The 24576-nt window shown below is 36.6% G+C and overlaps 1 pseudogene; it reads right to left on the bottom strand.

The window, feature by feature from the left end:
• Positions 1-3797: 3797 nt before the first annotated feature.
• On the bottom strand, positions 3798-5274 carry LOC143408724 (CDK5 regulatory subunit-associated protein 3 pseudogene; annotated as a pseudogene).
• Positions 5275-24576: the final 19302 nt, after the last annotated feature.

The raw sequence follows: 24576 nt of genomic DNA, 5'->3' as shown, positions 1-24576 counted from the left end.
ACTCCACCACATGCATATACCACAATTTGTTTACCCATTCATCTGTTAATGAGCAGATAGACTGTTTACACCTTTGGCTATTGTGAATCATGCTTCTATGACACACATTCGTATGTATTTCTTGGGTCTTTTACCATTATTTCTCATTTATTCAATCATGTGACTTGCAATGATGAGACCCTGTGCGCTGAGGTCTATATAAGAATCCAGGAACAAAATGATGAATAATTTAAGGTTTCTGTCTTTTGGGAACTATCTACTGGTAGGGAATGGTCATGAAAGCTAACAAATTTCAATACCATTTTTTACCTCTATAATGGGAAAATGAATGATGTCCTTGAGGAACATAAGATGCAGAAAGGATTGTTTTCTCTTTACCTCTTTGTGTTCCTCTATTTTGATATCTGCTGGCTTTCACAGCCACTTTCACATTCATTCCATTAGAGTTCTCCTCCCTCTAAAATATAGATGATTATCTCTTTCATTTTTCAAGAGTATGTTATATCAATACATTAGTTTTGATCTCTATACTACGTACTAGAAGCTATACTACTTTTGCCAGAATCATCAAGAGGATCTTGGCAATAGGGGCTCTGTAGAGTAATTAGTTTCAGTCAGGATATCAACAGAGAACAGAGGATAGAATAGAAGATAATTTAATAGTTGGACTATTTACAGAGTGTGGACAGGACTAACAGGTAGCAAACAATAGATGAGAAGTACCTAGGAAGTAATAAAACAAAGGGAATCTATTGCTACCAGAAGGGGAAATAGGAGGAAAATAATTTAGGAAGACCTATTGAGAGTAGGAGGACAGCATCCTGGGAGGAGTTTCAGTGTTAAAGGGTTGTTTCAGTCACAAATGAAGAGCTGAGGCAGAGGAATCAAAGGATGGCCAACTTCTCATTTTCTGAACTTCTGGAGAATTTTACTAGAGATTTCCATGAGCCAACTCTACTGTGCTGCGATCTATGTTAAAACCCAAGAACAAATTGATGAATCAGGAGTCAGGAGAGCCTGCATCATTAAAGGAAAGTGCACCAGTATGGCAGAGACAGATAAAAATGGGTGAAGGCGGGAGGTGGAAAAGCAACCATCACACACTGACAAGAGACAGTGAAAACTAGTTCTGTTACTACCTGAGTTATAAATGTAGGGACTTGTTGCTTCAACAAAAATACAAGGCTTTAAACAAGAGACTAGTCAAATTAATCCTTGAGAAAAGATAACACAGTTACACCTGAGAGGTAATAAGGGGACATAAGCATGTGAACAATAGTAAAGACTGTGGCAGGACATTCAGACTGGAGCAATTGCAAAGGGTGGGAGGATCCAAAACTTCAGGACCTGCTCAGAAACCAGGAGCTTGCATGTCATGGCCTGTTGCATGCTATAGAATTTGAAAGGACTTTATGATAAAATTTAGAAATGCTGGTGACGAAGTGATCCACAAGAACTCTGACAATTCAGACATCATCAGATGAACCCCTTCAACAGGCTAAGGGAGAGAGACCTCTCTGTTGTGGAAGCCTATACCCTCCACCTATGCAAGTTACCCAACTGGAGAGTTTTCCATAAAGCCCTTGTTTATGTTCTGCAGGAGGAGAGGAGAGCTAGAGTAAACATTTCCTAGGATGGAATCACTGATTTGATGGATTTTCTGGGAAGTCTGTGTGGAGGTTCAGAGCAGACCATGGGTTATTTGAGTTTTTCGAATATGTTTATGTGTATGTATACTAGTCCAGGAAAAAGAAAATGCAGTTACCTAAATTTCAATTTGTATTTTTCATGTTTTTAAGTCCAAGTTCCTCTCTATAATTATTTCCCCTTCCCTTTTTTGGGGAGGGAGCAGGGGGTACTGGGAATTGAACTCATGGGCACTTGACCCACTGAACCACATCCCCAGCCTTATTTTGTATTTTATTTAGAGACAGGGTCTCACTGAGTTGCTTAGCATGTTGCTTTTGCTGGAGGCTGGCTTTGAACTTGTGATCCTTCTGCCTCAGCCTCCCAAGCTGCTGGGATTACAGGCATATATCACTACACCCAGATATAATTATTTCTAATAATCATGATTATAATAATTTAAAACTAACCAAAATATCATAGAACTTAAGATTCATAAAGCTTTAAAGGGAGAGAGAAAGCCACTGACATTTGTGGTACTTTCTGGTCTACCTTCTCTGGAATTTGTTTGCTTTAAAGCATTTTGTAGTTAGAAAAAAGTAATCCCTGCTTGGAAGCTGGATTCGTGAGGCTTCAAAATGTGGAACAGGGTTGAGCTGTCCCACTCCATGAGGCTCAACGGGTTGTCTTGTTCTCACCAATCGACCTGCCATTCCCAGGGACACTTAAATCTATTACATTCAGACAAACAAAAAGTAAATCTTTGGACCCAGTCCATCTTCTTTAAATGTGAAGATTTTGAACAATTTAAGCAAAGGTTAAAACATTCTCAGATTAGAGATGAAATATGCTATCTAGAAAGGATTTACTAATCACATTTATTGGTTTCATTTAATTCTACAAGAACATTTGCTAACAATAAGTCAATGTTAATGCTGATGATGCATGTATAAATAGCGTGACAAAATGTTTTCAAAGTGTTCTCATACTTTGATTTCTTTCTCTTTTTCTTTCCTTCCTAATGTTGCAAATTGACTCAAAGATATCTTTATATAGTAGTTATACTAGAAGTACATTTTTAAAAAAGCAACTGGCTATTTATGACTTTCACACAATATAAGTAAATCTTAGCAGTTTTGAAATGTTCCTATAACTACAAAAAATACAAAATCATGCAATTCTGTTGGTTCAGTTTTAATTCACATATTCAATAATGAATTTTAATTTTGAAATTTAATTTTGAGGTAAAATGTTCTATATAGTCATTTGCTTATATATTATATAGACTATCCAGATACATGCCTCAATCTATAACATATTGCTTTAAAAATTCTGTAAAATCTGGTTGCTGATTTTCGAATTATTTGTTTTCTCAACGTAACTGCCAAATTTTCTCCATTATTAAAATAAATGTACTAATAATTCATTTTCCTTTCCATTAGTGTGGATGTAAGATGGACAAAATTATGAAGTATGGTTTCATGAGATGTAAGATCTTCAGCTCTAACCTTTTATATTTTTTGTTTCATAGTAAAAAGCATAAGCCCTGTGTAATATAAGGTCCTTCATTGTGGACAGGAACTTTCAAACTGGTGAAAATAGTGTCTATTGTGATTTTCTTACACATAAGCTAGCATAATAATTGTACATTTTGTGATTATTCAATTAACAGCTGTCTGTTCCAATGTTTTCTAACAGTCTTAAGGACAAAGACTGTGTGTCTTACTTAATATTTAATATCCATGTTATATAGAATCATGCCTTCAACCTGTGGTGAGAAATATGAATATGTTTGGAATTAGAAGAGGCAGCCTGATCTCAACTCCCCTGATCTCTTCTTTGGAGTACACATAGAACTCTGGACTTTTTTGTTTGTTTGGTTTTTTTTTTTTTTTTTTTTTTTTGGCTTTTGCTCTTTTATTAAGTCCAACTCAATTAACTAGTAACAGCAGCAGCTGTGGTTTCAGGCTGATAGGCCACAAGGCCAGGGAAGACAATTTCTTGCAGAGTGAGTGCCACATCCCCACCCAGGGGAAGGTTCCATCCTGTGGCTCTCTGTCCTCCAGCCTGCCTGGATTCTTGAATGGAAGGGCCCCACATTATCAGCCATGGTGGTCCCACCTCCACCTGAGGCTGGGAAGATGGACAGGTAAGAACACACAGGGAGAACATCAGAGGGAGGTTCCCATCAAGTTCACAGGGCGCCTGCTGAACCTCTTGGAGATGTCAGCCTCAATCAGCTTCTGTAGCTCCTTGGTCTTCTCCAGCAGCAGGTGTAGCCTGGGCTCCAGAACTGCCTGCTCCTGAAGTGCCTCCTGCTGCTTCTGCACCCTCAGCTCTTTCTTCAAAGCCAGCAGTTGGGACTGTTTGTTTTTGCTAGGGGAATTCCATCACTCAGTCCACCTATCTTGGTGTGGCCAGAATCATAAACAGGTGTTGGATCTAAAGACTAGTGAGCTGACCAATAAGATCCTGCAGTGTGGACACCATGGTAACCATCTTCTTTTTGGTCTGGCCTTGTAAGATGGTGGGAGCGAACTGGAACTGGCTCATGGACAGGATGTCGGCCTTCTCACACATCTCCACTGCTCTCTGGGATGAGAAGGTCTCAAGCTCTGTGAACTGATTCTGGGTCTCAGGGTATTCAAAAAGTGTCTGAGCATCTGGGCCCCTAGCAACACCTTCTGGAGCCTGGGTTCCTGCTTCAAGCCCTGTGATCTGAAAAGCAGCAGCATCATCTCCCCAGTCTTTCCCCTCAACCCCAGGGTGCTTTGCCTCCAATTCCAGGAAGATGTCCCAGTTGATTCCAGAAGCCTCAGCAGAGATGCCTGCACTGGAAACTGCCTCCACCCCAAATTTCTCTAGTAGATCACATCTTCTTCCAGCTGCTCGGGAGGCTCCTCCAGGTATGGCCACTCTACTACAGAAAGCTCCTCCATTCATACACCATTGAGTTTCCCTGTTTCTGCAAGTACTGCAGCACAGGCAACACCTGCTTTGTGGGGCTTTCACATAAAAACCCTACACAGGCCTGGTATAGGTCCATGGCTTCCCCTAGGGACTGAGCCCCTACTTTAATCTCAGCCAGCTAACTTGGCAGGTCCTTCACCAGGGCCAACAGTTCTCTTCAGATTTTGTCTCTCATGATGCCATACTGCTTGCAGGAGTGAAAGAACTGCTCACGCATCTCAGCTGCCCCAGCCTGGCTCTCCTCCTCCTTGCGGCTGTATTCTTGTTGACAGCTGCTGGCACTTAGCAATCTGCTTCTTCAGCAAGGGGATCTCCTAGTTAACATTCTGAACCAGGAGGCTAGAGAGTTCCACTAAGTAAGTGCTGCCCTTCTCATACAGGGCTACGATTTCTTGCTAATCCTACATCCAAGTACCAGCCAAAAAGGTTCTATGTGGAAGCTTCATTACCTTTGACAAGTTCCACGATTCTTAGTGGAAATAGGGAATATAGGATTCAGAGAGCAGCTGGACAATCTCTTCTCTCTCTGGCATGTCCTGGATGACATCATTGATCTTCTCTCGAGTCTTCAGCACTAGACTCTGCCATATCAGTTTGCAATGACTTTCTGTCCACCAGCCAGTCGAGTGGCTTGCTGCTCTGGATGTCGATGGGCAAGTGCTGATGATCCTGCATCCTTCCTCCACTTCCCCTTTTTGTTATCTTGATCCAGATCTTTGTGTGCCATTCCTGTGTCCCAGGAGGGTCCCAGGGCATTCTCTACCTGATCTATGGCTCATCCTAGCACAGTAATGAAAAGTACATCTAGTTGCAAAATAGAAATGTATTCGCATGTATTAGAAATTGCTTATCAGTAACCAGTGCTGTACTGACTGCCTTTTCAAATGACTCCTCCCAATCTTTTGAACAGCTTATACCACACAAGCTTTGGGTCTGCGATTGTATCTCTGTGAGGTCACCGCCCGGCAGTTTGCTCTTTTGATCTGAGTTTCCTGATTCATCCATCTACTGAACTCTGAGAGAAAGATTTTGCTATCCTGGCAATCAACATAAATAAAGAATTCTAGTTTTAATCCTCTGAAAATAAAGTTTCTTCTTATCTACCACTATAAGCTAAGATCTTCTGTAAAGGCTTTTCTGAAAATAACTCGCCCTGTGCTTGTTCATTGCTTCTCTGAATACCTGAACTTTCTGTGACTCCCTCAGGTAACTTCAGTAATAGATTGATACTATAGACACCAGATGGGTCAGAAGCTCATTTCCTGGTTAAATGGATACTTCATAAATAGATGTGCGTTTTAATACTATTTTTATCTGCCATGCATTTTTTCTTCATTAGCAGAAACATTTTATGCAATATCTAAACCAATATCTACAGAAAGCTTCAACATGGTGATTTTTAATTAGATTCTTAAAGACAAAGGAAAAATGCAGCAGACATATTGAATGCCTATTCTGTGCTGGGCACCTTATTGGGCATTTTACATGGGTTGTAGCAAGAAAATCCTACTATTTAGGCAATCATATGATACTATTCAATGACATTTAGTCATATTAATTCAAATGGTCTCTTTTTCTTTAATATACCCCATAACTCTATAAACAATATTAAAAAATGATGTCTGTCAATGTTATTACTGATAGATTTAGCTTTTTTATGAAGAAAGTCTTCATACTCATATTTAACTATGAGATTACAGATCTACTTCAGAAGTTAACCCCTTTGGACTCTTTTTTACAATACCTTTATTGGTTTTCAGTGATTCTTCACTTGGTTCACATTTTCTTAATCCTTGTGATATATTTTTAAGACAAATATTATTTTTAGGGCATATTACCCCTTTCAGAGATTCAGTTTAGTAGTCTGTCAAATAAAATCATTATCAAAGCCTGGGTCACTGTATTGGGGATTCTAAAGGTGAGTATGAACACATCATAAAAAAATTCTGGGATTGATTAACAGTGTCTGTCCTTTGTATGAAATGGGGGAGTAGTGGAAAGTAGGCTCTATTGGCTGGTCAGGTGAGACATGGCTGTAGAAAATAAATTTCTTCTTTCTTTTTTTTTTTTTTACTTTTAAAAAATTGTTCTAATTGGTAAAAATCAATTTTTGTCTTTTTCAAAATTTATTTTAAAGTTCATATGTCACCCAATAAAATGGCACATATTCTTTCTTTTTTTCAGTATCTTCAGGAAGGAAGATCCATTCTACAGATAAAGTTACTCTTCACCTCAACCTACTGAATTTAAAGATGGATTATTAAGTGCATTATGTTATTGCTTATACTTTCTTTTTAAAAGAGTTAATTTGGGATTGGAGGTGTAGCTCTGTGGTAGAGTGAAGGTTTGTATTTGTGAGTCCCTGGATTCAATTCAATCCTTGGCAACACACACACACACACACACACACACACACACATACACGTTACCCTGTACTTTCTTTGACCTAACAGATTCTAATTTGATATAAGATCTATAAGTACTGAATTGGATGACATTAAAAAATGATGTATGGGCTTTTACTATTACCAACAGAACTTATCTGCCTCTATTGAAAGGGATTGGAAGAGAGAGACAAAAGGGCTAAAGTAGAGAAAGGCCCACTTTCACTGAAATCCTAAGAGCATAAATTCTCTAACTGTACTGACAAATATGAGCTATAAACATAGCCTACATTTTCAGCATCTAGAAATAATTTTTAGTTGTTATATATCCTTTACACACTTCATGATTCAAGACACAAACTGGAGTCTCTGAGAGAATTTACTATGTCTAAAGTGCCGGGAGTTTGAATTTTCCCCTAAAAGCAATCACATGCATGGTTTAGAGAACATCAAAGCCAAGAGAGTAGCACCATATAATAAGCTTTCTGTCAGTGCTTTGTAAGTATCTAAGTCAGGTCAAATATGGAAGGTGTCCATTAGTGGTAATGAGAAAGGAAGACAGGATAAAACTTGCTACCACTTAAAGGTGTGCTGGTGTATATAGCTTCACTGGGAAGTCATCACATCAAAAGGGTCTAGCTAACCCTCTATATCAATGGCTATGTTTTTCCACTTAAAACTATGGTAAGGTATACTTTTACTCTGTGAGTTACCATTAAAGAGAGATTTTCCTGGAGAGTTGGAAAAAAAGAAAGAGAATGGACATTTGGCTAATTGTACATACAATGGGGTAAATGAAGGAGAATGCATAATAGAAGTTCTAACAGCATTGTCTTTAAAGATGAGGCTCACTTCAGTTTGCACATGTATGTATGTTATTGGGGACTAAACCCAGGGACACATTACCTCTGAGCTACTTTCTGCATATTTTTTATTTTATTTTGAGACAGGGTCTTGCCAAGCTGCTGAGACTGTCCTTGAATTTGCAATCCTCCTGCCTAAGCCTCCCAAGTAACTGGGATTACAAACAAGTGCCACCATATCCAGCTAGAGTGATTTTTTTCTTTAAATGGTAGTAACCTTTTAAATAATGACCAAATTGATGAACAAACGCAATAAATATTTTCTTGCAACTTTGATACTGCTTAATACCTAAAAAATATGGAGAATAAATAAGAAGTTTCAGAGAAATAAATTCTCCTTTATGTTAACTTAATTTTAGAAATCATTCAGCTGACATGAAATGAACTTTCCAAGAAGATAAAGTGATATGCTAATTATCTCTGTTAATTAAGTTCTGAGGTTTTAATTTTCAACATAGTATGGTCCAAAAATTAAGTTATAAAATATTTAATAAATGTTATAAGGTGGAGTATTGTGAAGGATTTGATAGTAGAAGATATTATATTTTCCCTCAAGGCAGCAGTTCATTTGGTGCAGAGAAAAGGAATACATATATAGGAATGGCTTAAAAAAAAAACAGTAAAAGGATGAAGTTTAACACCACCACCACAATATGAATCCTAAAATTAAATTCATATGACTGAAAAAATTCAGAAGTTCTCAGAAATGTCTATAATTTTAATTTGTACCCATTAAAATAAATAAAATACTTAACAAGGTATTTTATTCCCTTAAAATTAATCTGTTTGAGAGCCTTTTACTTCATTCTGAATGAGTATAGACAGTAGTTATTTGAGCTCAGATAAGTATCATTATGACTCATTCAGTCTATGATATACTCTTCAGTTGAATATTCTGGTCATAGTGACAATTTTGACTATTACAAAGATTAAAATTGCTTTTATTCTTGGTTACAAATATTATAATGAACTTTGAAATAAAAACAGATAAAAACAATAAGAAAACTGTTGTTGGAAAACAAGTAAATCTTTCTTGACAAGTGAACTCTCATGAGCAAGAATCATTACAGCCTCCATTTTTTGATTCAATGGATTCCATGAAACCAGGTCCAATAGCCATTACTTTTTTTAAGACTCGGAAGAATTTGTGGCCTGTTCAATGGAAAGAATTAAAGCTGGGAGGGATTTTAGTATATTGTTTTCAACATTTCTAAATGTTTTGTTGATGAAGGTATTTTGGCACCTTGAGATTTGAGGTTATTTTGTCAAATCTCCTTTCATGTTAGAGCATCAAATATGACTTTATAATAGTGCATGGCATATTGGATATGCATTTGTGAGATTATTGATTCTAAATCTGTTTGATATAAATTGCCTTCATGTAAACAAACATGCCAGGAAAAGTTTAATAGTAGGCTTTTGGGTCACAGTTCCAGATGGGTAGAGGTAGTAGCAATAGGGTGGTCTGCCTTCTGGATAGACTTTTGGGAAACTTAATCTCAATGGCCCAAACAGCAAGCATTGTTTGAAATATCCTTGATCTTTGTATGTTCTACAAACATCCTAGGCTTCAGCAAAAAATAGTCAAATATAAACACTCAAGAAATTTGGTCAACATTGATAGATAACTTTGGTGAATATATAAAAAGGTGGTATGTATTACTGAATCTCAATATAATCTACCATACAAACAAAAGAGAGACAGGATCTAAGAAGAGAGTGGAATATTGCAGGCTAAGTCTTTCTACATAAAAGCAATCTGAGACCAAGTAATATCATTTTTCAAAAAGACCCAAATCAAAGACAAAAACAAACAACAAAAAATATGAGCTGAAAGAAGAGGAGGGACTGGAAAGAGTACCTGAGGAAGAAGGGGCTGATGGCAGAATAAGAAGGGATGGACATGGTCCATGCACAGTGCATGCATGTATGGAAATATCACAGTGATTCTCATTAATTTGTACAACTAATGTGCATTAATAAGTATAATAAAAATGAAAATAGTGTCATCCCCCACACAAAGTTCAAGTTCATAGTAGCATTCTACCCTAATCTATTAGAGTATAATGCAGATCAGTTTTGTCTTCACAGTATACTTATTTTAAAAACAACAGCCTTCCCTGCAGAATACATGCTCACATTCAGTGTCAGCTTTGCAAAGGGAGCAATTAGCAGGCTACCAAATATTCTCTCTTCTAATACATGAAAGAACATTCGAAGGTACCGAGAACAGTCAAATGTGCTACTATCCTGTGGCATAATCTTTGACTTTAGTTATAATTAGTCCTCAGCCTTAATTCTATTTTGCAAGAAACTAGTTAAAGTGTCTTCAAATCTACACCATAGGGATTATGTAATTTGAATGTCTATTTTATGTATATCACACATTTTTCATATCAAAAAATAAAAAGAAAGTACACATTGTAACATTTTTCTGTTTCAGGATAGCAGATGTTATTATATCAAGTGACTTAAACTCCATGGGTAAAGACAGTTTACAAAGTATTATGTTATATTGCTTTCAGTGGAATTTTCTGTGTTGTGATACCATATGAAGACCTACCCTTAGTATGGTCACAAATAAAATATACACTGGATTATTAAACAGTCAAAAAAGGCATAATGCACAAAGCTATTGCATATGGGAAATCAGCCAACAAGTAAAATGTCAGCTCTGCCTGCAAACAGCACATGGATGAAAACAAGCGGTGCTCAGTAGCAGGAAAAATAGTTCTGAATGATGACAATTGTGTAAAAATGCGATAATGCAAGAGCCTTTTTCCAAATAAGAAATAGATGTGATTTGTCATGCTTTTGAGCTTTAACGATATTTTTAGCACATTGTAGAAAAATACATATATTTCAAAAATGAGGTAGATCATCCATCAAGTGTATTTCATGAAATAAAAGTGTACATAAGAGCTTTTTCGTAGTGGAAGGAAAGCATTATGTCTTGAATTTTACTTGATGCCTGAGGAGTGAATGAAGCTTGTTTCATCGCTTGTTACATTTTTTAAATATTGATATTAAATAATATGATAATCAGTCCCTCATAGGAAAGAATGAGATAATAGAGGATTTTTTATGAGAGAAATCATGTGCATTGTCAAGCTAAAAATAGCTCTAGGTGTTAATAACTATAAAGGTATCATGTTATTTTCTTTTTTTCTCATTTTTCTTCCTTCTTTATACTTTTTTCCAAATGTAATTATGCTTATCCATGTTAGATGATGTTTTGGTAATAAACAATTCATATTCACATTATTTTCAAAATTCTATACCTACCTAGTGAGGCCCAATTAACAGAAAAATATGTCAGAAATTTGTCTATCAATCAAAACTTATTTTTCCATATTTTTCCTCTATGATTATTAAAATAATAAAACATAAGTATAAAATTTTTACCAACCTGATGCATACCCAAATTTCATAAATGCCAGAATATAGGCAGATTTTAATAACTGGCAATATCAATTTGAAGAAATTAAATTTATTGGCAAATTACATAACTCATGAAAAAGAAGATAAGAATTAACATTTAAAGTCCTTTATCTGAAATTTTCACTCTTTCTGAAACCAATGAGACTAAAAAGGTTCTTTCTGACCCAGACAGCTTAAAATATGTTCATTAAATCACATAAGATGTAATCTTCTACTAGATCTTTGACACTGAGGAGATTACATTAAATTAGGGGTTGAGACCATTAAACAAAAATTTTGTGAGGTCATTGCTTTGGACTAAGCTCCTGCACTAGGCACTAATAGAATAGAGCAAACTAAAATGAACTCACTCATACTAAATGCATATGTGTGCTTGTCATCGCTTGACCAAGAGACCTTACAAGAACCATTTAGAGAAGGACAAATTTATTTTGAGCTCATCTCAGTCCATACATAGTTGGCCGACTTCCTTGTTCTGGGCCCAAGGTGAGGCAGAATATCATGGTGATAGAGCATGGCAGAGAGAAACTGTAGGGTTTATGGCAGACAGGACGGAGGGAGAGAGGGAGATGGCTGGGAGGGGGGAGAGAGAGAGAGAGAGAGAGAGAGAGAGAGAGAGAGAGAGAGAGAAGGTAGAAGAAAAAGAAGAAAAGGAAGAGGAGGAGGAGGAAGAGGAAGAGAAGAGAAGCAGGGACAAAATATAATCCCTAAGAGCATGCCCTGAGTGACATACTTCCTCTGGCCAGACACCACCTGCCTACAGTTACCACCCCAAAATGCATGAAATGTATTAATCCACTTATCAGTTACAGCTCCCATAATCTAAACATTTCACCTCTGAACATTCCTGCATGGCCACATGAGATTTTTCAGGGGACATCTCATATCTAAACCATAACAATACACTTATCAAATGGCAACTTTCAGGAAGCAGATAGATCTCAAAACAAACCAGTTTTTCCTCCAAATGAGTGATTCAAGTTTAGCTGACTCAGCATAAAAATTCTGTCTGCTTTACTCCTTTAAGGAAGTAACCAACCTGAAGTAACCTGATGTTAAGTAGTCAGTTTTGTTATTATTGTTCCGGGTCCTTATTTTCAGCTTACAAAAGCTTCTGCTTGGCCACTGCTGGGTGGGAGCTCTCAACCCATTTTGTAGTAGGGAGGCTACCCTGATTCATGATTCATGAGTGTAAGTCAGATAGATCCATAACAAAACTTACAGTGATGTCGTTTGTGAAGACTTTCTAATAATGAACAGGATTTAAAGTAAAAGTGTTGCGACAAAGTACATCTGTAACTACTAACTACTATTTACAGAGTTCAAAGTGGGAGCTGTTGTCTTTGGGCAGCCACCCTTGGAGGAGTCTTTGTGGATGGTGGTGGTAGGACTTGGACTTATCCAGGCACTTAAAAGTTGGTACCTCGGGAATGGGATGAAAGCTAAGCATGTGCAGAGGGAACCAACTGGACAAATAGTGAACTATCAAGTTGCAGTGATGCCAGTTATGTGATCACTTTGATTAGAGAAGAGTGGGGACACATCATTAAAAAGATGATTTGGGCAGGAATGAGTTGGTTAGTACAATGTCTGGCCGTGAACTCTTGATGAACTGAATTGATACTGACAAGTTCACCCTAAACATGAATTTTGAAATCAAGTAGAACACAAAGCTAGGGACGTGCTATATTTTTTTTTAACATTTTTTCCCCCTTCTTGGTGGGGTTAAATTCATTCAATAGCAACAGGATATGGTGATGATCCCCAACCACTCCAAATAGTAACCAAACTGATGTCCTCACTTCTCTTCTCCACAATACAAGAGTTTACAAATCCCAGTGCCATCTGTGTTCTTTAGCCAGAGATTCTATTTTCTTTTGCACTAAATGACCATCACAGTTTTGTCTTTGCAATTGGTCATGGATTCGCTCTGTTTTTTTTTTTAATAAAAGCTTTAATTTATGAAACACAGTTTATATATACATATATATAAAGTTATTTAGTTATAAATTTATTAACTCATTGCCTTAAACAATGTTTTTTTAAATTTTTTACATTCATGACAATAGTGGAATACATTACACTCATTATTACCCATTTACAGCACAAGTTTTCATAACTCTGTATATAAAATATGTTCACGCCAAATTATGCCATTACACATGTACATTCTCTTTTTTTGCATCACAATTCTTAATACACAAATATTCCACAATTTATCATATCTCTGTTTGTATATAAGGTATGTTGACACCAAATTCAAATCTTCATACATGTATTTTGTATAATGATGACCATCACCTTCCAGGTCATGAATTCGCTCTTTCGTACAAGGTCCACAAGGCCCTGAAGTCTCAGCTCCCTGAGCATGAGGCCTGCCTTTAGAGTGAACCACAAAAGACATGTTAATGATTTGTAAAAACACAAAGCAGGGGGTTAATGACCATAGTTGAAATTAAGGACTTCATTTCCATCAGCTCAGCAGGGTTGAAACTTCTAAAGAAAGCTCAGCAGAGACCCTGCTAATGCAACTGCTCACAAGCAGGAGGGCAGCTGAGCATTAACTTTCAGTAAATGATCCACAGCTCTCTTAAGGAAACGCCACTCTCCTGTTGGCTGAGATGTGCTGCTCCCCATGAGCTTAGGATGGCTCCCCCTGATTCAGATACCAGCTGGGGCCTGAGACCCAGTTAAGGTTTTCATTTATGAGATACTTGGAAGATAATGGAGGCCAGAGTCAAGCAAAGATTTTTATTTATATCTATGAGGTGATTATAGTCTGCTTTAGAAAGAAATGAATAGCCATGTGGATGGGAAAATGGCTCTACATATTTTTTCTTTCTAAGGGAATCTTGTCATACCACCCTCTGTCTTCAGTCTGTTTTGTGGCTCACCGTTGCTCTTGAGATAAAGACTAAGTTTCTTATCATGGTCTATTGTCTTCTGACTGACTTGGTCTCAGCTGGTATCTCTATTGAATTTATTTATTTATTTTTTTGGCAGCAATGGATTTTTTTTTTATTTTTTTATTGGTTATTCAAAACATTACAAAGATTGCAGAATCACATCGGTTACACATCCACATTTTTATATAATACCATAATAGTAACTGTTGTATTCTGCTACCTTTCCTATCCTCTACTATCCCCCCTCCCCTCCCCTCCCATCTTCTCTCTCTACCCTATCTACTGTAATTCATTTCTCTCCTTATTTTTTTCCCATTCCCCTCACAAACTCTTATATGTAATTTTGTATAACAATGAGGGTCTCCTTCCATTTCCAAGCAATTTCCCTTTTCTCTCTCTTTCCCTCCCACTTCATGACTCTGCTTAATGTTAATCTTTTCCTCCTGCTCTTCCTCCCTGCTCTGTTCTTGGTTGCTTGAGCCACATCCCCAGCCCTCTATTGAATTTAAATTGAAATTCCCTCTGCTCTCTCTTCTAGTCCCACTGGCTTGTTTTCAGCAATGCAGTATACCATTCTGGGCCTTGCCACAGGACCTTTGCACTTGTTGCTGTAGTTTTCCCAGATGCTCTTCCTGCTTCTTCAGAAATGTTAACTTGTGTTTATTATCAAGGAAGTTTTTCTCTGATCTTCCTTGTTCAGCCAAATTAACTGCTTCCTTGAAATAAATGCAATCATAGCATTCTGCACCGTGACTTATTTGATTTTATTTGTGTTGTTGTTGTTGTTGTTGTTATTATTATTTTACTAACCATTTCTCCTATAGATGATAAAATTTATGCAGATAGGGAGAGTTAGATTGCTCACCTCTGGGGACCCAATCACCTAGCACATTGATGGGCAAGTAGGGAATACTCATTAAATCTTTATGAAATGATATGAAAGGTACTCACACACACATATGCAGTACTTCTACAACTGTGGGATTTGTGGAACACATTGAAGGAAGTTAGATTGTGAAAAAGAGGCACAAAACTATATAAAAACTAAAGGAGAAATAAATAAAAAGAAAAAAAACAGCAATTAAAAGCAATTTTGCAATGAAAAACAAAATACTGTCTACATTGGTCTTCCAGTCTAAAATTTGCAAAAAATCTGAAAAATTCATATAGGTTATGAAATAATACCATTTTAACTCAATCTGTGAAGTTGAAATATAATCATGATACAAAGATTAATGCACTTCATGTTTGAAAATCATGCTAAAAAGAATGTGAACCTTCTCTGAGAAGAAAGTAAAATTATGCTTTCCTGCCTCTTGATAAACATAATTTTTTTCTACGTAAAATTCATAAGTAGTCTGAAAGGAAGATGGCCCAGCACTAGCACAGGTGATGATAATTCAAGGTTATGATCACAATCTTGGTCTTTTCTTCCCGTCGAAAGGCCCATGACAGCTGTGTGCTGGCGCAGGCAGACAAGTGCTGCATCTCAAACACCCCTGCTGCTCTCTTCCTGCTTGTCAAGGACTCATTTAATTCCTGGACCCTGCCCTCTTCACCATTAAGCTGACAAGAATAAAAGGTTCCATTTCAAATGGATTCTAAGCTTTCAAAAAATGAAAGCATGTAGAATATACTCTGAGATTTCACTTGAAAACACTGCTTGGCAGTGACAATACTTAGTATTAGCAGAAGTCAAGCCATTTTCTACTTTTCACTTAATGCAAAGAGTTAACAAAATAGAAAAATGATCACTATACTGCCCGCTCCATCTCCCCCGCCACCTTTATTTTCACAATATACTCTTTATACACGAATAAGCATTTATATAGAACTTAATGGAAATGGAAAAACTTTTGGTTTGTTTATGATGAAATTGAGCCATATTTACCAAATTAAAAAAGTATGTCCATTAATAACTTTTAATACACTTACCATATTTTGGGAATATGTTCCATATTTTTGGAATACGTGTGTAGTTATGATTGATATGTGGAACCACAGAGTTTTTAACGTAAAACCAATCTGAAGAGGTTATTGATTATGACATTTTTCATTTTGAAAATTATACTGGTTTATATAATGGTAAATTACAGTTTAGAAACATAAAAACTTATGATATATTACATTTAAAAAATGTACCTAGACTTCAAGCTCTTTTAATATAGGCTTATTTTCTTGTCATGTCTCTGAACAAAATAACTGAAGTAGGCCACTTTAACAAAGATCAGGGGCTTAACAAAATAAAGTTGTACATCTTACCCCCCCCCCCAAATCCAATACAGATGTTGTTGTGTTGGCAGATGCTTAAGTGACATATCAGGGTGGGTCTCCTCTAGGTGGTGACTCAGATGCAGTTCTTGAAGCCATCATCTTTAACAACTGACCTTCAAGATTGTAGCAGAAATTGAAAAATCAAGACTTGTGTGTGAGGTTTTATGAACTGTTTCAGGAAGTGGTATATATCACTTCCATTGGCCAGAACATAGTCACAGAGCCCTACCAAAATGAAAGGAACTTGGAAAATATATTTTGGTTCTGTGCCCAGACTTTCAAAAAAGAGGGAAGAAAAATGCCTTGAAATGCCTAACATATAGTAATTCCAAATCAGTCTCTACATAGAGAGATGATATAAAAAATACACAGAAGGATGTGTTTTCTTTCTTTTAATGAAATAATTTATAATATAATTAAAGGAAAGACATATGTAAAACAATTTCCAATCAAAACAATGCAATATTTACCTGTCAGACAAGAATGCTGCACTGACAGATATAATTAAATATCAAGTTTTATAGTACAATCCACTAGAGGTTGAAGTAGTATCTAAGTATGTGCTATTATTATTGTTTTGATAACACAACTTTTGGGTGAAATGCAGATTTGAACTTAAGAGAGTTTTGTGGATAAATGTTTTCAAAAAAGTCTTCTAAGTAAGCAAGAACTAAAGTTGGACTAGAAGATTAGCCAAGCCATGAGTGTTAGTGGTGGCTGTGGTTGAATGAGTTGGAACAGAAAAGCTGGGTGAACATAATTGACAAAAGCCCTGATAGGTGAATCTGGCAGCCGGGGTTAGTTGTTTTATAACTTTAGTATTTTAAATAATAGTAAAATAAGGCTAACCAGACCAAAATGAGTCATGTGGATTATCATCACTGAGAATCTTTAAATCAGAAAAAAAAAAGTATTTGAACTCAGCGCAGGAAGTGTCAGTGAACTGCTATACGTTTATAAGCTGGGGACTGAACTGAAAGGATAAACGTAGCCATGGAGCTCTGGACAGTGTGCCATCAATACAGACTTGAATGGCAGGTTGGGGTGGAGGGGACAGCTTTAAAAGTCATCAACCCAAAGACACATTCAAGTATATAAATAGCACTGGGGAAGTAAAAATAAAAATATCTTCATGATAATTTTGTTGGATACATAAATTAAATGGCTTGTGAAATCGTTTCCTTTCCAAGGATATATTTACTTTTGAAATCAGAAAGAAATAACATTTATTCTTCTTGGGTGTGTTACTTCTCTATGCTATGTAACAAAATAATCCTAAAATATAAAGATTAGGGCAAGAGTACCTATCTGAAACAATTTTTTGTTTGTTTTGTATCAGAGAATGAACCTAAAGGCCCTTTACCACTAAGCCACACTCCCATCCCCTTTTTTTATATTTTATTTAAAGACAGGATCTCACTGAGTTGCTTAGGGCCTCACTAAATTGCTGAGGCTGGCTTGGGGGTGATCCTCCTGCCTCAGCATCCCGAGCCACTGTGATTATAGGTGTGTGCCACCATGCCAGCTCTGATATAAGTTTTGAGGGCTGAGAATTTGAAGGCATCATAGCTGGGAGGTTGTACCTTGGTGTCTCTTATGGTGTTCAACTCAAAATACTGTTTTCAAATAAGTCATCTGCAGACTAGGTTGAGACTAGAGGTTCTACTTCTAACACAGCTCACCAACATGGCTGCTGAGAGCCTCAGATCTTCATCACAGGAACATCTCTATAGGATTTTACTGGACTGAATGATCCAAAAGGCAAAAAGTCCACAATGTCTTATGTGGCACAGTATCAGAATCCATGCACCATCATTTATGCATATATTACTTGTTAGGAACAAGTCATTAAATGTATTCCCAGCAGCAGGCTTATATTTACCTATACTGGAAGAGACATTACTTTTCTTTTTTTCAAATTGAAAGTTTAAACTCTTTTCTTCCTTCCTTCCTTCCCTTTTCCCTCTCTCTCTCACTTCCCTCCTCCCTCCTTCTTTCTTCCTTTCCTTTCCTCTCCCTTTTCCCCTCCATTTTTCTTTTCCTTCTTTCACTAGAAATGAGAAATAATTTGCATAATTAAGGGGAAAAGATTCACTTAATTGCGCTTAATTTTTCATTTTCTCTCCTCCTAGCCCCCTGGAAACATTTTCTACAATAAATACATTTAATACACCCTCACATGCTTCCTAAAACACGTTTCTTCATTTCTTGCCCTAAATGAGACCTGGGTCCCCTTTGACAGCATTGTTTTCCTGTAGTACTATAGTGTGGAGGCTCCTAATTCTTCTGTCTCATCCATCTTAAGAGTCCAGTGTTAGAAATACCACCTTTCTGATTTTCTATGCCACCCTAAGCCACCGCTCCTCCATTTTCCCAATAAGAAATTTTACTTTTAAAGTCACATAAGCAGGCTATACCACTTGCTTTGCTATACCACTTATAAACCTGATAACCTCCTTAGCTACATCATTACTTTTGCCGTTCTCTTGCTCCCTAATCACATGGGCACTCCAGGATCATACTATAACAGCATGTGAGACATGTCATGTTCTTACCTTCCTAAGCTAGAGACCCTTACCTCTACTCTGCACCAGGTTCTCATATCTGCAGCCATACTCAAAATTATTTCACCTCTGAAATCTTTTCCTCAATGTTCTCACTCTCATTATCCCACTATGGAGTGACCTCCATAGCTCTTTAATCCTTTAAAATATTATGTTTCTTTCTTCTCTAGCATACTGTTTTTAACTCCTATTCTTTCTCTAGCTAGTTCTAAACCCTAAATACTGTTATTTCAGTATTTCCTGACTTTATCTTTTACCTGCTTCCTTTTTACATACCTCCTACTCCAAACTCCAAATCACTCTAGCTATCCACTGTTTCTGACTTGTGTCTGAGTGATCCTAGAGAAAATCATTTGTTTGAAATAAATATAGATCCATGGTCCTCAGCTTCAGTTAAGGGACATTTAACATGAGTGCGTTAGTAGCCCATTGCTGTGTAACAAGCTTATACAAACTAAATGGCTAAAAACGTTTACCTCACATGTCAGAAGCTTGGGAGGATTGCTCTGCTTAGAGTTTCAAGAAATAGAAATTAAGGTGTTGCCCAGCCTGGGCTTGGCACCAGAGCCCCTGAGGTAAGGACTTGCTTCCCAGTTCATTCCATCGTTGGAGAAGTTCTCTGCTGGAGATGCCAGAACAGAGATCCTGATCCTTCCTAGCTGTTTTCTCAGAGATGCTCCCAACTTTGATAGGCCACCCAGGTTTCTTATATGTGGCCTCTTCCCCTACATAGCCAGTAACTGCATGTTAAAATCTTCTTGTATTCAAATTTCTGTGATTTCCTTTTCTGCCACCCACTGAAAAAAATGTTTTATCTTTCAAAATTTCCTGTGATTGAATTAGGTTCATGCAGATAATCTCTATATTTTAAGGACAACTGACTTAGAGTTTCATAAAATCTGTAAAATGCATTCACATCAGTACCAAAATTAGTGTTTGACTGGATAACCAGGGCACAGAAATCTGAAGTGAGCCATACTTGGAATTCTGCTGTAGTTAGTTTCATCAGCCACACACCAACAGCTATTTCAGCCTTCTCAAGACTCCTATTATACAATATCCTTCCTCACTCTCCAACTAACTCTTCATCTAACCTTTTCCTGCACAGAAGAAAATAGGCCCATTAAAGTTCTGGCCTTCTATCTGTAGCATGTCCTGGAAAATGCATGAATTATTTTTGCAGCATTCAAAATATCCTAAACCACTGCCAAGCCAAGTCTTATCCCTTCATTTTCTCACAAGTGCTAACTATCTTTGGAGCTATTTCTTTGTTCAATATCGTACCTCTCACCTGCATATGATGTATTTTCCGTTCATCATGTCTTATCCCTCCCCCTTCAGCATATAAACATACCCAAGCATCCCTCCGACAAAAAACAAACAAAAAGATGAAACAAAACAAGCCCCTCCTTTTCCCTTCATCCCTCTAGCTACATTGCTTCTGTACTCTCCCTCACTTTTCAGATGAGGGATGGATTTTTTTCTGTAGTCACTGATTTAATATCTGTAATATTTCACAACTAAATTATTACTTCATCTACTTTAATTTCACTGTTCTCCGGAGCACTTTCCCCAACCCAGTACTTTACTGAAACAGTTCTTTTAAAGACTGCTGATGCCCTTTCAGTATCTCATCTCATAACTACCTGTCAATACTTTTCACAGAAACTTTTTTCATGGTATTTGAAAATATTGAGTTATTTCTTCTTTATTTTCTTCAGTTTCCAGGAAAGAGTTTGCTACTGACTTTTGTTCCTTCTCTGCAAAGGCATCAAACAAAACAAATAATTATGGGTAGGAACCAATATGACATGTTAGGGATCTCTCTTTTTAGTTTACTCTGATTTAAAATTTGGAATATTCATAATATCAAAGATTGAATTAAACATCTTTTAGAGTTAAGAAAGGTAATTTCCAAGAGTCATGTTTTCTATTGGATCATGTCTTAGCCTTTTATTTTATTACTTATTTATTTATGTCTTCCAGATGTTCTGCTGTGTCAATGCTGTGATGGTGGAAGCCATTGTGCAAATTACATTATGACGGGTGACAGGGAGTGATTCCAGGGTCCTGTCTTGGATTCTTTGTCATTCCTACTTCATGGCAACTCTTCAGGCTTTCATTTCTTCAATGTTTTTACAAGGCGTCCTTTCCTGAATCAGTAACTCTTTTTCCTGAAACACAATTTCGTTAGATGATATTGCTTATGTTTATTATTTTAACTACTCTGTCAGCCTGGGTTGCCATGACAAGAGATTGTGTGCCTTAAAAAACAGATGTGCATTTCTCACAGTTACAGAAGTTCAAATGTCTAATAATGGGCAATGATGTATTTTGGTGCCAGAGAGGGCTTTCTGGTTTGCAGACCTTGAACTTCTTGTTGCATTCTCACATGGAGAGAGAGAGAAAGAGATAGAAGTTCAATGATATCAATTTTTATAAGGGTGCTAATTCCACCATGAGGATACTGCTCTCAGCTGCATCTAAACTTAAGTACCTCTCAGGGACTCTATTTCCAAATGTCATTTCTCTGTAGGAATTTGAGGGATAAGTACATACATTTATCCCATAATGTACTATGAAATTTTTTGATATTGGAAATTTCCAGTTGAAATTTCTAATATCCAAATCTTTCTTCTTTCTTCTGAGCTTGAATCCCTATGATTTATACTCACAATGAATATATAACAACAAATCCCACCATTATACAATATCGCACACATAACTCCAAATTTAACATCATGAAGTGGAATGTCATTGCTTCTTGGTGCTTTGGACTCCTTCTTGTTGAATGGCATTGATATCTATTCAGTTTCTAAAAAGTGGGATATCTTCTGGGATCATCTTTGCCTCATTGTCTCTATCATGCCAGTCACCAATTTTTATCAATTCTTACTCTTAAACAGTATTTAGGTTCAGCTTCTCCTCCTCAATTGCACTGCCCTTCAATTGGTCTCGATTGGCATGTTTCCTGTCTTGATGACTATAACTTGTCATCACTTATCCCATATCCAGGGCTATCCAGTCAAGCTTCCTCTAAGCTCTTGAGCTGTTTTTCAAATGCCATTCATTTCCTTAAATATAATCAATGTTTCTTCTCTTCATTGTAGGGTAAACCTGAAATTTGTAATCATCACTTATAGCCCAACTTGATCTAGTTTTTGACCAGATCATTCTTATTCCTTACCATATCTTCCCTCAGGTACATTCCAGGCATACTTGTAGTAGCTTGAAAAGAGAAAGAAAGAAAGAAAGAAAGGAAGGAAGGAAGGAAGGAAGGAAGGAAGAAAGAAAAAAAGAAAGAAAGAAAGAAAGGAAGGAGAAAGAACGAAAGAAAGAAAATGGAAAAAAAGAAAGAAAACATGTTCTCACAAGTAATAATAAATTCTGAAGAAGATGTGGAGAACCATTTTATGTGATTGGTGGGATTGTAAATTAGTACAATCACTATAGATAGAAATCAGTATGGAGGTTCCTCAAAAGAATAGGCATAGAACCACTATATGACCCAGTTATACCACTCTGTGGTATTTATCCTAAAAAATTAAAGTCATCATACTATAATGAAACAGGTATACCTATGTTTATAGCAGCACAATTCACAATAGTCAAACTATGGAACCAGCCTAGGTGCCCACCAACAAATGAATGAATAAGGAAATGTGGTGTGTATAAACATATGGTTTTATTTAGTCATAAAGAAAAATGAAATTATGTGATTTATAGGAAAATGGATGAAACTTGAGAACATTATGTAAATGAAATAAGCCAAACTCAGAAGGTCAAGGGTCATGTGTCTTCTCTCATATGGGAAACTAGAAAATAAAAGAAAGCTGGGGGAATCTCATGAAAATCAAAGGGAAATCAGTAGAATAGAGGAAAGGGACCAAAGAAAAGGAGGAGGGAAGGGGAAAAAAGAAATACTGGGGAATTATATTGGCCAAATTATATTGTTTTATTGTGTGCGTGAATGAATATATAACAACAAATCTCACCATTATGTACACCTTTAATGTGCCAATAAAAAAGTAGGGGGAAATCATTTTAAAATAAAGTTAAATATTGTATAAAATTTAAAAACAAAACAAAACCAAAAAAACCATAATCTTTCCTGTGCCTTTCAATCATCGTCTCCTGTGGATGCTAAATTTTACTTTCATAGGCTTTGACATAGTTTCTTTATTTCTTTTTTTAATTGATTCTTTTTAGTTGTACATGACAGTAGAATCTATTTTGATATATAATTGTATAATTACAAGTATGGAATATGTCTTATTCTAATCAGAACCCCATTCTCTTGAACGTAGAAGATGGTGCGATTTACTGAGACATATTCATAAATGTACATAGGAAAATTATTTCAGATTCATCCTAATGTCTTTTCTTTTCTTACTACCTCTCCCTTTCCTTAATTCTCCTTTGTATAATCTACTAAATTTCTATTTTTATTGTGGGTTAGCATCCACATATCAGTGAAAACATTCAACCTTTATTTTGGGGGGACTGGCTTATTTCACATAACATGATAGTCTTCAGATCCATCCATTTACCAGCAAATGTCATAAAGTTATTCTTCTTTATGGATGAGTAATACTGCATTGTGCATACATACTACAATCTGTTTTTTCCATTTATCTCTTTAAGGGCACCTATGAAGGACATACCTTATTTCTTCATACATTATCTTTGCTTACATTTTGGGACACACTTTGTTTTCCTTTTGGCATTTACCAGCATGTGACTTTATATAACACATTAACTTATTTATTGTTTATCTCTTCCACCAGAAATTTTGTTTAATGCAAGAATTTTGATTTTTTCCCCCTCTCAGAGATCAATGCTTAAAATAGTATCTGGAGCATAGAAGATATGTCAGCCAGCATTTTTTCTTTTTTTTTCCCAACTGTGACCAAAGGCCTGAGAAAAAACAATTTTAGAGGAAGAAAAATTATCTGGGGCTCACAATTTCAGATATCTCAGCCCATAGATGGGTGACTCCATTGTTCTGGGTGAGGCAGAGCATTATGGTGAATGGATGGGATGGACGAGAGCAACTAAGGATATGAAAATCAGGAAGCAGAAAGAAACTTTCCTCACCAGAGACAAAATATATATACCCCAAAGGCATGTCCCCAAGCACCCACCTACCCCAGCCAGACTACCTGCCTACTGTTGCCACCCAGTTAATCCTGATCAGGGGATTAATGCACTCATTAGGTGAAAGTTTTCATAACCCAATCATTTCACCTCTAAACTTTCTTGTGTTGTCTCACACATGAGCTATTGGAGGATACTTCATATCTAAACCATAACAGTAGGTGACACTAAACCATTTGTTAAAAAAATTTATGAATTTATATGTCAATATGGCTCTGCCACTAAACTGTAGATAACTTATTGAACTGCTTTGTATACATGTACTCAACTATAAAACAGGGTTAATAATTGTAACTACTAGCCAGGAACACTGGTGCACACCTGTAATCTCAGCAGCTTAGGAGGCTGAGGCAGGAGGATCACAAGTTCAAAGCCATTTGAAGTAGCTTAG

Source organism: Callospermophilus lateralis, chromosome 10 (genome assembly GCF_048772815.1).
Source record: "Callospermophilus lateralis isolate mCalLat2 chromosome 10, mCalLat2.hap1, whole genome shotgun sequence".
NCBI classification, from domain to species: domain Eukaryota; kingdom Metazoa; phylum Chordata; class Mammalia; order Rodentia; family Sciuridae; genus Callospermophilus; species Callospermophilus lateralis.
The sequence above is the reverse complement of the archived record's forward strand: the minus strand, read 5'-3'. Positions and strand labels throughout refer to the sequence as shown.